Here is a 12,498-nt window from a genome sequence, read left to right on the forward strand (position 1 = left end):
ATTAACCAGAAAACTGAGAAGAGGGGGCATCCTGGGAAAAGGTAAGTGCACGCTCAGAGGCATGAAGGAGTAAAGCAGCAAGCACGGTGAATTCAGGACACCGTAAGCAGCTCACACAGCACGAAGAGGCCAGGACACTCTGAATTTATAACGTGACAGCAGGACACTCAGATTTTACCCTGAACTATTATGACTTTTGAAGCAAGACTGGATTTCTGGACAGAGAGTAGAGAAACCTCAGTTAATTTGAATTTCAGATAAACAAACAATAATTACTCTAAGTATGTCCTAAATGTTGCCTGGGGCATACTCATAATTATTGCCTGGAAGTTATATTTAACTAGGTGCCCTGTATTTCTTGGAGGGGGTCTTACCTGGTGGCGCAGTGGTAAAGAATCTGCCTGTCAAAGCAGGAAACACAAGATACATGGCTTCTATCCCTCAGTCAGGAAGATGCCCTGGAGAAGGAAATGGCAACCCACTCCAGTATTCTTGCTTGGGAAATCCCACAGACAGAGGAGCCCGGCAGGCCACAGTCCATGGGGCTGCCAAGAGCTGGACACGATTGAGCACACCACCACAACTACCTGCATTTTTATTTGTAAAATATGCCAACTAGAGCAAGAGACTTAACATTTTTAAAAAAGGTTCTGGAAACTGTAGAAACTGGACTGGAGGGAAGGTGAGGTTGGAAGAGAGAAATCAGTAAGGCGCATCTGCAGAAATACAAGTGAGAAATCATCAGGACAAGAACCAAGGCAATGGGGGTGAGATGGACAGTAAAGGACAGACTGGTAAGATATTCAGAAGGAGAAAGGTCTTGGTCAGCAAGTACGTGGAGGTGAAGGAGACCAGGACAATCTCTACATTTCTGATGAAGGATGATGGATAATGCCACTAACCCAGTAGGAAGGAGAGAAAAAGAGGAGCTCCATCTTCAGTTCAGTTCAGTTCAGTCGCTCAGTCGTGTCCGACTCTTTGCGACCCCATGAATTGCAGCACGCCAGGCCTCCCTGTCCATCACCAACTCCAGGAGTTCACTCAGACTCACGGCCATGGAGTCAGTGATGCCATCCAGCCATCTCATCCTCTGTCGTCCCCTTCTCCTCCTCCCCCCAATCCCTCCCAGCATCAGTCTTTTCCAATGAGTTAACTCTTCGCATGAGGTGGCCAAAGTACTGGAGTTTCAGCTTTAGCATCATTCCTTCCAAAGAAATCCCAGGGCTGATCTCCTTCAGAACGGATTGGTTGGATCTCCTTGCAGTCTAAGGGACTCTCAAGAGTCTTCTCCAACACCACAGTTCAAAAGCATCAATTCTTTGGCGCTCAGCTTTCTTCACAGTCCAACTCTCACATCCACACATGACCACAGGAAAAACCATAGCCTTGACTAGACGGACCTTAGTCGGCTCCATCTTAGACATACCGAATTTGAGGTATCTATAAAATGTCCTCATATTTTGTATGGAACTGGTAGCACCTTCTCAGCCAAACCTCCAAATCCTGAAGTGCTTTAGGACTCAATTCTAGACCCACTTTGTCTATAGTTTCTCCCCAGGTAACTGTTTCCATATAGAACTGAAGAATCTCACATTTGCACTTTCAGGTGTGACCACTCTCCAAGCTCCAAAATCACACAGTCAACTGTCTAACTGAAGTCTTCCCTTGGATATCTAAGGGATATTTTAAATTAAATATATCCAAGACCAATGAGGCTCAAAAGGACCAGCTCAGGGTCACATCATTAGCTTAGACTTGAGGCGGAACCTTCCAGCTCCACTGTGTCCTTTCCGCTATTCACCATTGCCTCGTGCAGTTCTCAGCAGGCCCTGCACAGTGCTCCGCACACAGCTGGGCTCAGGAGTGCTGCCTCACTGTCTTGCTCCCCCAGTACGGGGCAGCTTTGCCGTATTCCCCTTCTTCATGTGTTAAGATACAGACAAGCTCCAAGGTGACACCCCACTGCACGTACATAGTACATAGAGAGGGGCATGCTGCTAACAGGCAGCCTGGAGAAGTTAACACACCATACTCTGGGAGTATGACATATCAAAGGCAAACCTGGGCAGGACCTGGGGAGGAGAAGAGGCTGCTGGGATGTCCCCATGGTGGGAAGCAGCACTTCAGCTAAGCAGGTACCTCAGCCTCCCTTATACAACTGTGTGCATTTACTAAAACTATTCCTGTTTCCCCTTACCTCCCACATCCTCCTAGCACTAAATCCTCCAAAATGTATCTGGAATTGTGTAGTTCTCTCCATCTTCACTGCCAATAGCACTTCTTGCCTAGATTATAATAGCTTTCTAACAGCTCTCCTGGGTCCTCTATGATCTAATGTCCACATAGAAAACTCTGATACTTGATGCCACTTCCCATTAACAATTCTTTAACAGGTCCTTAGAACAAAACCCAAACTTGCTGATGATGGACATGGAGATACTCGGATCAGCTCCCCCTTCAAGAAAGGACTTGCTTCCAAGGTATGGAGAGTGAGAGCGTGGTGGGCAGACAGCCTCCACTGTGCAGGCATACCATGGCTTATCAACAGATAGATATCTGTGTTGTTCCTAGTCTTTCACTATGCCATATTTTGCACCAAATTATGTATTTTCACCAGCTAATTCTGGGTAGATTTCTAGAAGCTGGATTGCTAAAATAAAGGGTAAATGCACATAAACATTTTGCTATATCAAAGAGAATGGGTTTCTGGCTGCCTTTGTACCTCTTTCCTCCCTGCACACTCAGTGCCTACAATACTTAGAATAGATATTCAATATAATCTTGGAATTAATGGATTTGGTATATGCATTTTACTAACTGCCGAATGAGCAGATTAATTCTGTATTTTGCAGTTGTGTTATAAATCCAAATCTAAACTTCAATAGCTAGTTATCAAGGAGAAATCATATTCCATGGTTAATAACGCAAATTCTGATTCTAAGTGACTTAAAGCCCTTCTCTTCATATGCTAGAAATGCTTTAATAACTTGAAAAGTGAGAAAAGATAGGTACAAATTTATTTGTACTCTTGGGAGCTTACATTCATTAAAAAAAATCAATGCAGTAAGCATGACTCAATTTTCTCTTTTGAAAATTAATAAAATTATTTGTCTCTTTTTCTTTGTATATCTTTTATCTGTCAACCATTAACTTAAAAATATCACTGCTCAAATACAAAGTTCTAACTTAGGAAGACATTAAAATAAGAAGGTTTAATAATAAACCAGTTATTTTGGACTTAAAACACTCTTATCCCCTCAGAGAAACAGTTTTACAATAATGGTTATAGTCCCTGTCTAGTATATATTAAGCAATTTAACTAGAGTGTGGATATTTGCAATAAAAAATACCACGTGATAAATGACAGTATCACATCCATAGTGACTATGACTGACTGAGACGTGAAAGCAAGCTGCTGCCATCTGAGAGGGACTGGTGGTGCTGTCCCCTCAAAAAGGCAAGGGTGCAAAAAGGCAGGTGGGTAAGCGACCCTTCACTTCAGGTGGAGCTCAGGACTCCACTCTCCACACCTCCAGAGAGTCCCCATGTATCTCCCTTCCTATGGAGGGCCTGGAGGAGGCAGAAAGAAGAGGACAGGCTTGGGAAAGGGTGGAGAGCAGCGGAGAGTAGGAGGAGGCCACGTGGCCACTGGAAATGCAGCAGTCAGATAAACCACCACCACCACACCAGCAACAGCAGCACCATCCCATCCAGGCAATGGAAGCAGCACCGACAGACTGCAGTTGGGCCTGTCTGTAGCAGTTACACTGGGAGCAGAGCAGAATCCCCGGAAGAGTAGTGACCGACAAAACCATCCGAAATGATACGGGGAAGGAGGGGCAGTGAAAGGGAGGACTCACAGTCATATCTTTTCTTCCAAGAGAGAAATGAAAATGCTAGGATACTAATTAGGATTGTAGAGTGAGTGCCAAAGGTCAGGCAACCAGGCGAGCAGGTAGGTGAAAACTCAGCTGGACATGAGTGGCAGCCCAGAAGCCAGGCTTCCTTTAGGTTTGGTGCCAGGAGAGAAAGAACGGCTCAGGACTGCCCAAGTCTGATGGAGACAGGAAAGAGAAGAAACAGGCTGGGTGAGAACTCTCACGAGAACTGCGGGAAGGGTGGCAACACGGTCACTGAGAAATAACACTGGGAAATGGCAGCAATGGCAAAAGGAAATCAAGGGCAGAGAAAGAAGGGGCTTCCTCAGACACTCACCAAGAAGGTCTCAGCTGAAACTTCTCTTTCACTTTCACTTATTAATACATACTCATTTGATACAATTGAGCTCCTACTTTGAGCTGGGCTCTGTTCTAGATTCAAGAGATATGGCAGGGAACATGAGGCAGTTCCTGCTCTCATGGGGCTTAAATTCTAGTAAAAGGAGAGAAATGATAAACCAGCGAAAAACATAGTGAATATAAGTTAAGTGGCGACTGCCTGCTATTGCCATATCCTTCTCATTTAATCAGCCTGCCCTTTGGGTTTACTAAGAAACAGGAAATTCGAAATAGTCAACTAGCAAAGGAGTAAACAACATTTTTAAGCTCCTTTTGAATGTTCTTTTTCCCACTCAAAATCACTTTTTTTCCCCCACAAAACTAACACATTTTGAACAAATACTGAAATTTAAACAAAAATACATGAAGTCAAAAGGTAAATCTTTTATAATTTCATATTCACTGTTGAAAAGTCTGGAGTATATAATTATAGACTTTCCTCTACAATATATACACATTTTACAATACATATATTGTATAAATATTGTATTATATATTCATTATAATTATATAAATAACATATAATATAATAAACTATAATTAATGATATATTACTATATATTATATTTTATAATATAATTATACTATATATTATATATTATAATTTATAATATATAATTACATGTAATAATACAATAAATAAATAAATATATCTCAATCCCTGGGTTGGGAACATCCTGGAGAAGGAAATGGCATCACATGCCAGTATTCTTGCCTGGAAAATCCCATGGACAGAGGAGTCTGGCAGGCTACAGTCCTTAGGGTCACAAAAGAGTCAGACGTGACTTAGCTACTAAACTCATTATTTAACCTGCTTTGTTTTAAAAAATATTAAGTTGCATGAGTTCTTTATATATTTTAAAATTAACCCTTTATGACACAAATCATTTGCAAGCATCTTCTCCCACTCAGTGGGTTGCTTTTTCCTTTAGTTGATGGTTCCCTTCACTGTGTATATTATCCTTCTTAATAGCTGCATGTGTATTTGTGCTCATTCAGTCATGTCCGACTCTGTGACCCCATGGACTGTAGCCCACCAGGCTCCTCTGTCCATGTGATTTTCCAGGTAAGAACACTGGAGTGGGTTGCCATTTCCTACTCCAGGGTATCTTCCCAACCCAGGGATCAAACACATGTCTCTTGCATCTCCTGCTTTGGCAGGCAGATTCTTTACCACCGAATCTCCTGGGAGGCCCTAATAACTGCACAGCAGCTAGTATTCCATTGCACAGAAGTAACATCATTTATTTACTCAACCCCTTATAGATCGATGTTTAGGATGCTTTATATTTTACAATACTACAAACATTCTTGTATAAAATATTACACACTTGCCAATCATTCTGTAGGATACCTTCTCACAACCAAAACCACAACATTAACAGGACTTCGCAGTGGGTGAGAGTCCACGTGGCAGTGCTCAATCCCTTGTCCGGAAAGATCTTGCATGCCTTGGAGCAGCTAAGCGTACGCACCACGATTACTGAACCTGCACTCTGGGGCCCCTGGGCAGCAACTGTGGAGCCTGTGTGCTGCAACCACTAACGCCCCCAAGCCCGAGGGTCTGTATGGTCCTAGGGCCTTAATAAAAGAAGCTACCGCAATGAGAAGCCCCCGCACCACAAGAAGAGTGGTCCCCGCTGGTGGCAACTAGAGAAAAGCCCACACAGCAATGAAGACCCAGCACAGCCAAGAAAACAGGTTCCCATATAGAGATGTCCCTTGATAGCCCAGGGAGATTGGCTCCAGAACCCTTGCAGACACCGAAACTTCTGATGCTCATCTCTTACAATTGGCCTCCACATGCGAGCGTTTGGCATCTGTGAATTCAGCCAACAGCAAATGTAGTCCATGGTTGGCTGAATCCAGGGATGTGGAACCCATGGATACGGAGGGCCAACTTTATTTGGAAAACTGATTTCTAAAGAGTCAGCATTAACTTACACCTACCTGCACCTATTGCGAATGAGAATACATGTCTTCCCACAACGTGATCAATACAAAATGTCCTTGTCAGTTTTGTATTTAAAAACCACCCCCACCTCATCTTTGTTTTGCCTCCAACCTTGTCTAGGATATTTTAGAGAAAAAGTAAAAATTTCTTACGCTGTCATATTTGTCAGCTCTTCACTAGAGTATCTGGCTTAGCTGTCCTGCCACTCACTCTTTTCTTGCTTGTTCCTTTTTATTCAAATCTCAGCCTAAACAGAACTGTCACAGAGTAGCTTCCCTAAACGCTCATTTAAAGAAAGCTGTCCCTATTATTCTGTCTTACTTTGCTTTTCTCCTCAGAGCTCTTTTTACAGTTTGCAATGACCAATTTTGGTAGCTGCTACATGTCTGTTTTCCCCACTAGAGTGTAAGTTCCATAACACTGGAATAATGTGGCAACTGAGTCAGACAAGCTATAATGTGATCTTTGAGGAAACTCTTCTCATGCAGAACCTTGCAATATTGTTTCTGTGACAGTCAAGAGTGCATCCACATCCTATATCTGAAGAATTTTTGATGGTTCCAAAATCTATCACTAGAGTTCACTTTCAAAAATGAACACATACTGCATTACTAATTTAGGATGAAAGAAAGTGTTGCGATGCTAGAGCACTCCAAAACTTAGGAACTGGTAACCTGGTTTCTTCAGATATTTAGGCACAAGCTTCAGCAACAGTGAGAGTCAATTCTTTGAGCAGAACTGGTTAATAAGGATATAGACTGAAAGTTAGGATAGGATGTTTTGCCACTTGCTAGATAAGAGAGAGTTCACTTCAAGATATGAGGGCTGGACCCTTTTCGTTTTAGCAAAAAAAAAACTCTGTGATACTCAGGTTAGATGGATTTTTATAAATATTCTGAAGAATGTTTCTTTCCTTTTAGACTAAAATATCTTTTAATTGTGGCAGGAATTAGTAAAGTTCCTATCTAGGAATTTTTAAAGAATATCTGTGGATTAGAATTCAAAAGTCTAATACAAATATAAGTTGAACAAAAGCTGAGTTCTATTTTCATAGTATAGGTTAATAGTGTTTACAGTCTATGCTATCATTTATTTTTGTTTATTAAATTGAGAGGCAACTGTGACATTTCGTTGGGTGACAATGTAATATATTAATCTTCACTGAATATATCATTGGACTTACTAGATGCAAATATTTTTCCAATATGCAAATGAATATTGTCAACAAGTATTACTCTAGTGTGATAATATGCTTTGGCTTTTTATAATTATTGCATTCAAATTACTATGCAATGTAAATTTCTTGGCAAAAATACACATCTAGTGATAAAAATTTGGGAACCATTCAATAGAAAATCTTGTTAGTGATGGTATTTCAACAAACACGTATGAAATGAAACGTTTTTATGATAAACTGTCATGTAATTTGGTGACCACAGATAACACAATTAGTGTGAGTTTGTGGGGCCGATGATTACTGAACCCCTATGCTTATTACTCCTCACTAAATTATACCTTTTCCCTATCAGAAGAAGAGAGACTGTCACAACAAATAATTATCGAAAAGCCAGAAATAGTTTGAAAGAGGACAGGGAAAAAAAAACTTTACTTTCTTCTTGAACATTTCACCCACTGTGCAATTCAGAAAACACTTCAACCTTATTACTACATGTTAAGAATTTCATACATTAAAAATAAAAAGCAATTTTGACCCAATAAAAGTATTTAAGTACAAATAAAAGGAAAACATTTTTAATAAAAAGTAAATTAAATTAAAAGCAGGTACCTAAACCTGTGGCATATAAGTAAATAGTATTTCAACATCTTCCATCAGAAATGGACCTTTCTTTTGGTACTACTGTATTTTGGCTTTTAGTATAATCAAGTTTCTAAGCTAATGATAATGACTGGATACACAAGTTTGTGGGAAATGCACTGATTTGAAATAATATTTTCTAATGTGTTGGGTATTTATTATCATTGTAGTACTCTTGCCTGGCAAATCCCATGGACGGAGGAGCCTGCTAGGCTACAGTCCATGGGGTCGCTAGGAGTCAGACACGCCTGAGTGACTTCACTTTCACTTTTCACTTTTCACTTTCATGCATTGGAGAAGGAAATGGCAACCCACTCCAGTGTTCTTGCCTGGAGAATCCCAGGGATGGGGGAGCCTGGTGGGCTGCCGTCTCTGGGGTCGCACAGAGTCGGACACGACTGAAGCGACTTAGCAGCAGCAGCCAGGCTTTAAGGTTATTTAAGATCAAAAATAGAAAAATTGGCCCATCACAAACAAAACCATTCACTCCTAAATTTGAATATATAAACTCATAATTAATATAAAACTAGCAACAAGCTTTGTAAACATTCAGTTGGTTTTCTGTTAGTTATTTAGATTGTTTGCATTTAAGTTAAAATTTTCTCAGCTTTATTAAGGTATAACTAACAAATAAAACTGTAACATATTTAAAGTATGCAACATGACTTGACATGCATAAATATTGTGAGAGGACTCCCTTAACTGTGTTAATGAACACATCCACCACCTCAAATATTTAACATTTTCCTTTCTGTGAGAACATTTAAGTTTTACTTTGTTAGCAGTTTAGTTGTACAATACAGTGCTATCAACTATAGTCACCATGTTATACATTAGATCCTTAGAGCTTATTCATCTTATAATTGCAAGTTGGTATTTTTTTTTACCAGTTTCTTCTGATTTTCCATACCTCCCAGCCCCTGGCAAACACATTCTATTCTTTGTTTCTATAAGTTTGGCTTAAAAACAAACAAACAAATAAACAAAGACTTCACCTGTAAGTTATATTTGTCTTTCTGTGTCTAGCTTATTTCACTTAGCATAATATCCTGCAGTTTCATATGTTTTGCTGTAAATGACAGTGTTTCTTTCTTTCTCGTGGCTGAAACACATTCCATTGTGCATACAGACCGCTCACCCACAGATGGACATTTAGGTTGTTTCCTGAGTGGCTCTCATGAATAACACTGCAAAGATGAGGCAACTACAAATATCCTCTGAGATAAGGTTTTCATTTCCTTTGAATATATACCGAAAAGTGGGATTTCTGGGTCATATGGTAATTCATACCACAGAGTAGCCACCATACGTCTTTTGACTGGAGAATTTAGTCTGTTTACATTTTAAGTAATTATTGATAATTATGAACTTACTATTGCTATTTTGTTCATTGTTTTCATGTTGTCTAGTAATTTCTTTTTTTCTTGCTATCCTCCTTTGTAAGTTGATGATTTTTCTGTAGTGCTATGCTTTGATTCCCTTCCCTTTGTCTTTTGTGTATCTATCATAGGTTTTTGCTCTGTGATCACCATAAAACATTTTGCATTTTGCGCTTACATAAAACATCGTATAACAGTTTTAAGCTGACAACAACTTCATATACATACAAAGCTCTACATTTTTACATTCCCCCTCAACATTTTTGTTTCTGATATTACAGTTTACATTTTTACATTGTGTATCCATTAACAAATTATTGTAGTTGTCACTTTTAATATTTTTGCCTTTTAATCTTCACACTAGGGTTCTAAGTGATTTACCTACTACTATTATAACATTATTCTGATTTTATCTATGTATTTACTTATACATGTTATATGTATTATATAAAATATGTATTATATAAAACATGTATTAATATGTATTATATAAAACATATAATACATATTATATTTTCATGTTATCCTTTTACTAATTAATATCCATTCATTTCAGCTTAAAGAAATTCCTTTAACATTTCTTTTACAGCCTGTAGAGTGGTGATAAACTCCTTCAGCTTTTGTTTGTCTGGAAAACCCATTTTCTCTCCTTCAGTTCTGAAGGACAACTTTGCTTGGTAGAGAGTTCTTGGCAGTATTTTTCTTATAGCACTTTGAATATACCATGTTACTCCCTTCCAGTCTACAAAATTTCTCATAGTCTTATGGGGGCTCCCTTGTGTGTACCAAGTTGCTTTTTCCTTGTTGTTTTTACAGTCCTCTCCTTGTCTTTAACTTTTGACAATTTACTTATGTGTCTTGGTGTGAGTCTCTTTGGATTCCTTTTATTTGGAACTCTCTGGGCTTCCTGGATCTGGATCTGTTTCTTTCGCCAGGTTAAGGAAGTTTTCAGCCATTACTTCTTCTTCTTCTTTTTTTTTTTTTAAATAACTTTGACTTTTATGTACTTATTATTGAAGAAATTCACCCTACTTACAAGTGAAATACTGTGAGTTTATAAATGAAATTAAAAATCTGAATTGGTGCCACTTTTAGCTAACACTTTCTAAATGGTTTGAGTTACTGTGTTTTAAAAAGGAAAATAACAACATGCAGAATTTTAAGCAAACAATATTTCAGAGAAAAAAACAGTACAAAGGAAATGTATTTTAAAAAGAAAAACACAGTATTTCAACATAAAGTACTTCAACCTAAACAAATACATTTTTGCGAAAGGCAAACCTCTAGAAAATTTATTAATTTTGTACCAGCCATTTATTTGCAAAAAACAGACAAAATTTAATTCTACTTCTTTCCAAAATTGATGATTTACCCAAGAATGCAGCTTTGAATTCCAAGGTTATGTTTCTTCAGTGAGAAGATAATTATAATTACTGATGTGGAATATTCATTATCTTGGTTACACAAACAAAGGTCCAAGGGACTAGGAGGCCAGTCCCTGCTAGCACAAAGAAGTCTGGAAAAACACTGCTTTGCCATATGTTCAGATACTGGCAAAAGGAGCTTTCTTTGTTGGTACTGTCTAACAGGAAGGACTTTTAACCACTTCCCTGACAGGCATTGTTACTGCCCCTGAAGTACAAATAAGTAATTTTCAATTTGAGGCTTTGGTTAACCAATTATCATTGAGGCTGCATGCACCTTGTTTTGTTTTGTTTTTTCATTATTCCACTTCATTTACATTTATTAAACTGTCTATGCAGCAACCAACAAAAAGGTAAAAGCTAAAATTGTCTCATTAACTGATTTAACATAAATTAAGCATTCATCTGGAGATATCTGATCACTTGAGCTATCTCTTCTAGTCATCACTGTAGATCATTCAGCATCTGGCTCTGATGTGAGAAGTTCAAATGCATCTTCTTGCACTTTCCCTTAACTAGCAGTCACAATCATTACCTAAAAGAGTCAAAGTCCCTTCTATACTTTGGAGCTAGGAATTAGAGCAATGCAAATAAGAACTGACTTTTAGAGACACTGATACTCACGGCAAACTCAACGATAAAAAATTTAATAGATCAAAAGATATATAGTGTCCATGGCCAATAACCTATGATGTATGAGTATGTTTGGAAGAAAGTGATAACAAGAAACAAATCACTTAAAGCCTTTGGAGGTAAGAAGGCTATCTTGGGGACTTTCCCTGTTTGTCCAACAGTTAAGACTCTGCACTGCCAATGCAGGCAGTCTGGGATTCAATCTCTGGTCTGGGAACTAAGATCCCACATACCACAACTAACTCTGCACAGCTAAGCCCATGTGCTGCAACAAAGACTCAGCACAGCCAAAATAAAGATAATTAAGAAATAATTTTCTTAAAATTAAGAAATATATTTTAAGAAAAAAAAGGTTATCTTTTGAGTCATAATTCCCCAGGGGTGGGGGTATCATCCAAACTTCTCAACTTTCCCGGAAAATTCCATAAGACCTCAGTTTAGGAAAACTGAGAGTAGAGAGTTGGGTACTGCTGCTGCTGCTGCTAAGTTGCTTCAGTGGTGTCCAACTCTTTGTAACCCTACAGACCGTGGCCTGCCAGGCTGCTCCGTCCATGGGATACTCCAGGCAAGAATACTGGAGTTGCCATTCCCTCCTCCAGGGGATTTTCCCAACCCACGGATCAAACCTGTGTCTCTTGTATCTCCTGCATCGACAGGTAGGTTCTTTACCACTAGTGCTATTTTCAGTTCTGTTCAGTTCAGTTGCTCAGTTGTGTCCAAATCTTTGTGACCCCATGGACTGTAGCACACCAGGCTTCCCTGCCCATCACCAACTCCCAGAGCTTACTCAGACTCATGTCCATTGAGTCGGTGATGCCATCCAACCATCTCATCCTCCGTCGTCCCCTTCTCCTCCCGCCTTCAATCTTTCCCAGCATCAGGGTCTTTTCAAATGAGTCAGTTCTTCGCATCAGGTCAGCCATTACTTCTTTAAAAATAGTTGAGGGTGTGTCAAGACCTATCAATGTCTCGAAGGGATAACTGCATTGAACACCGAGATGCTGGATGATTGGAA

At 39.2% G+C, this 12,498-nt stretch overlaps 1 protein-coding gene across 1 annotated transcript in view; it reads right to left on the reverse strand.

Annotated features, from left to right (window-relative positions):
* Positions 1-12,498, reverse strand: part of NDUFAF2 (NADH:ubiquinone oxidoreductase complex assembly factor 2) — a 174,979-nt gene that overhangs the window by 18,272 nt on the left and 144,209 nt on the right. The gene's annotated exons all lie outside the window — the stretch shown is intronic.

This window comes from Ovis canadensis, chromosome 16 (genome assembly GCF_042477335.2).
Source record: "Ovis canadensis isolate MfBH-ARS-UI-01 breed Bighorn chromosome 16, ARS-UI_OviCan_v2, whole genome shotgun sequence".
In the NCBI taxonomy this organism is placed as follows: domain Eukaryota; kingdom Metazoa; phylum Chordata; class Mammalia; order Artiodactyla; family Bovidae; genus Ovis; species Ovis canadensis.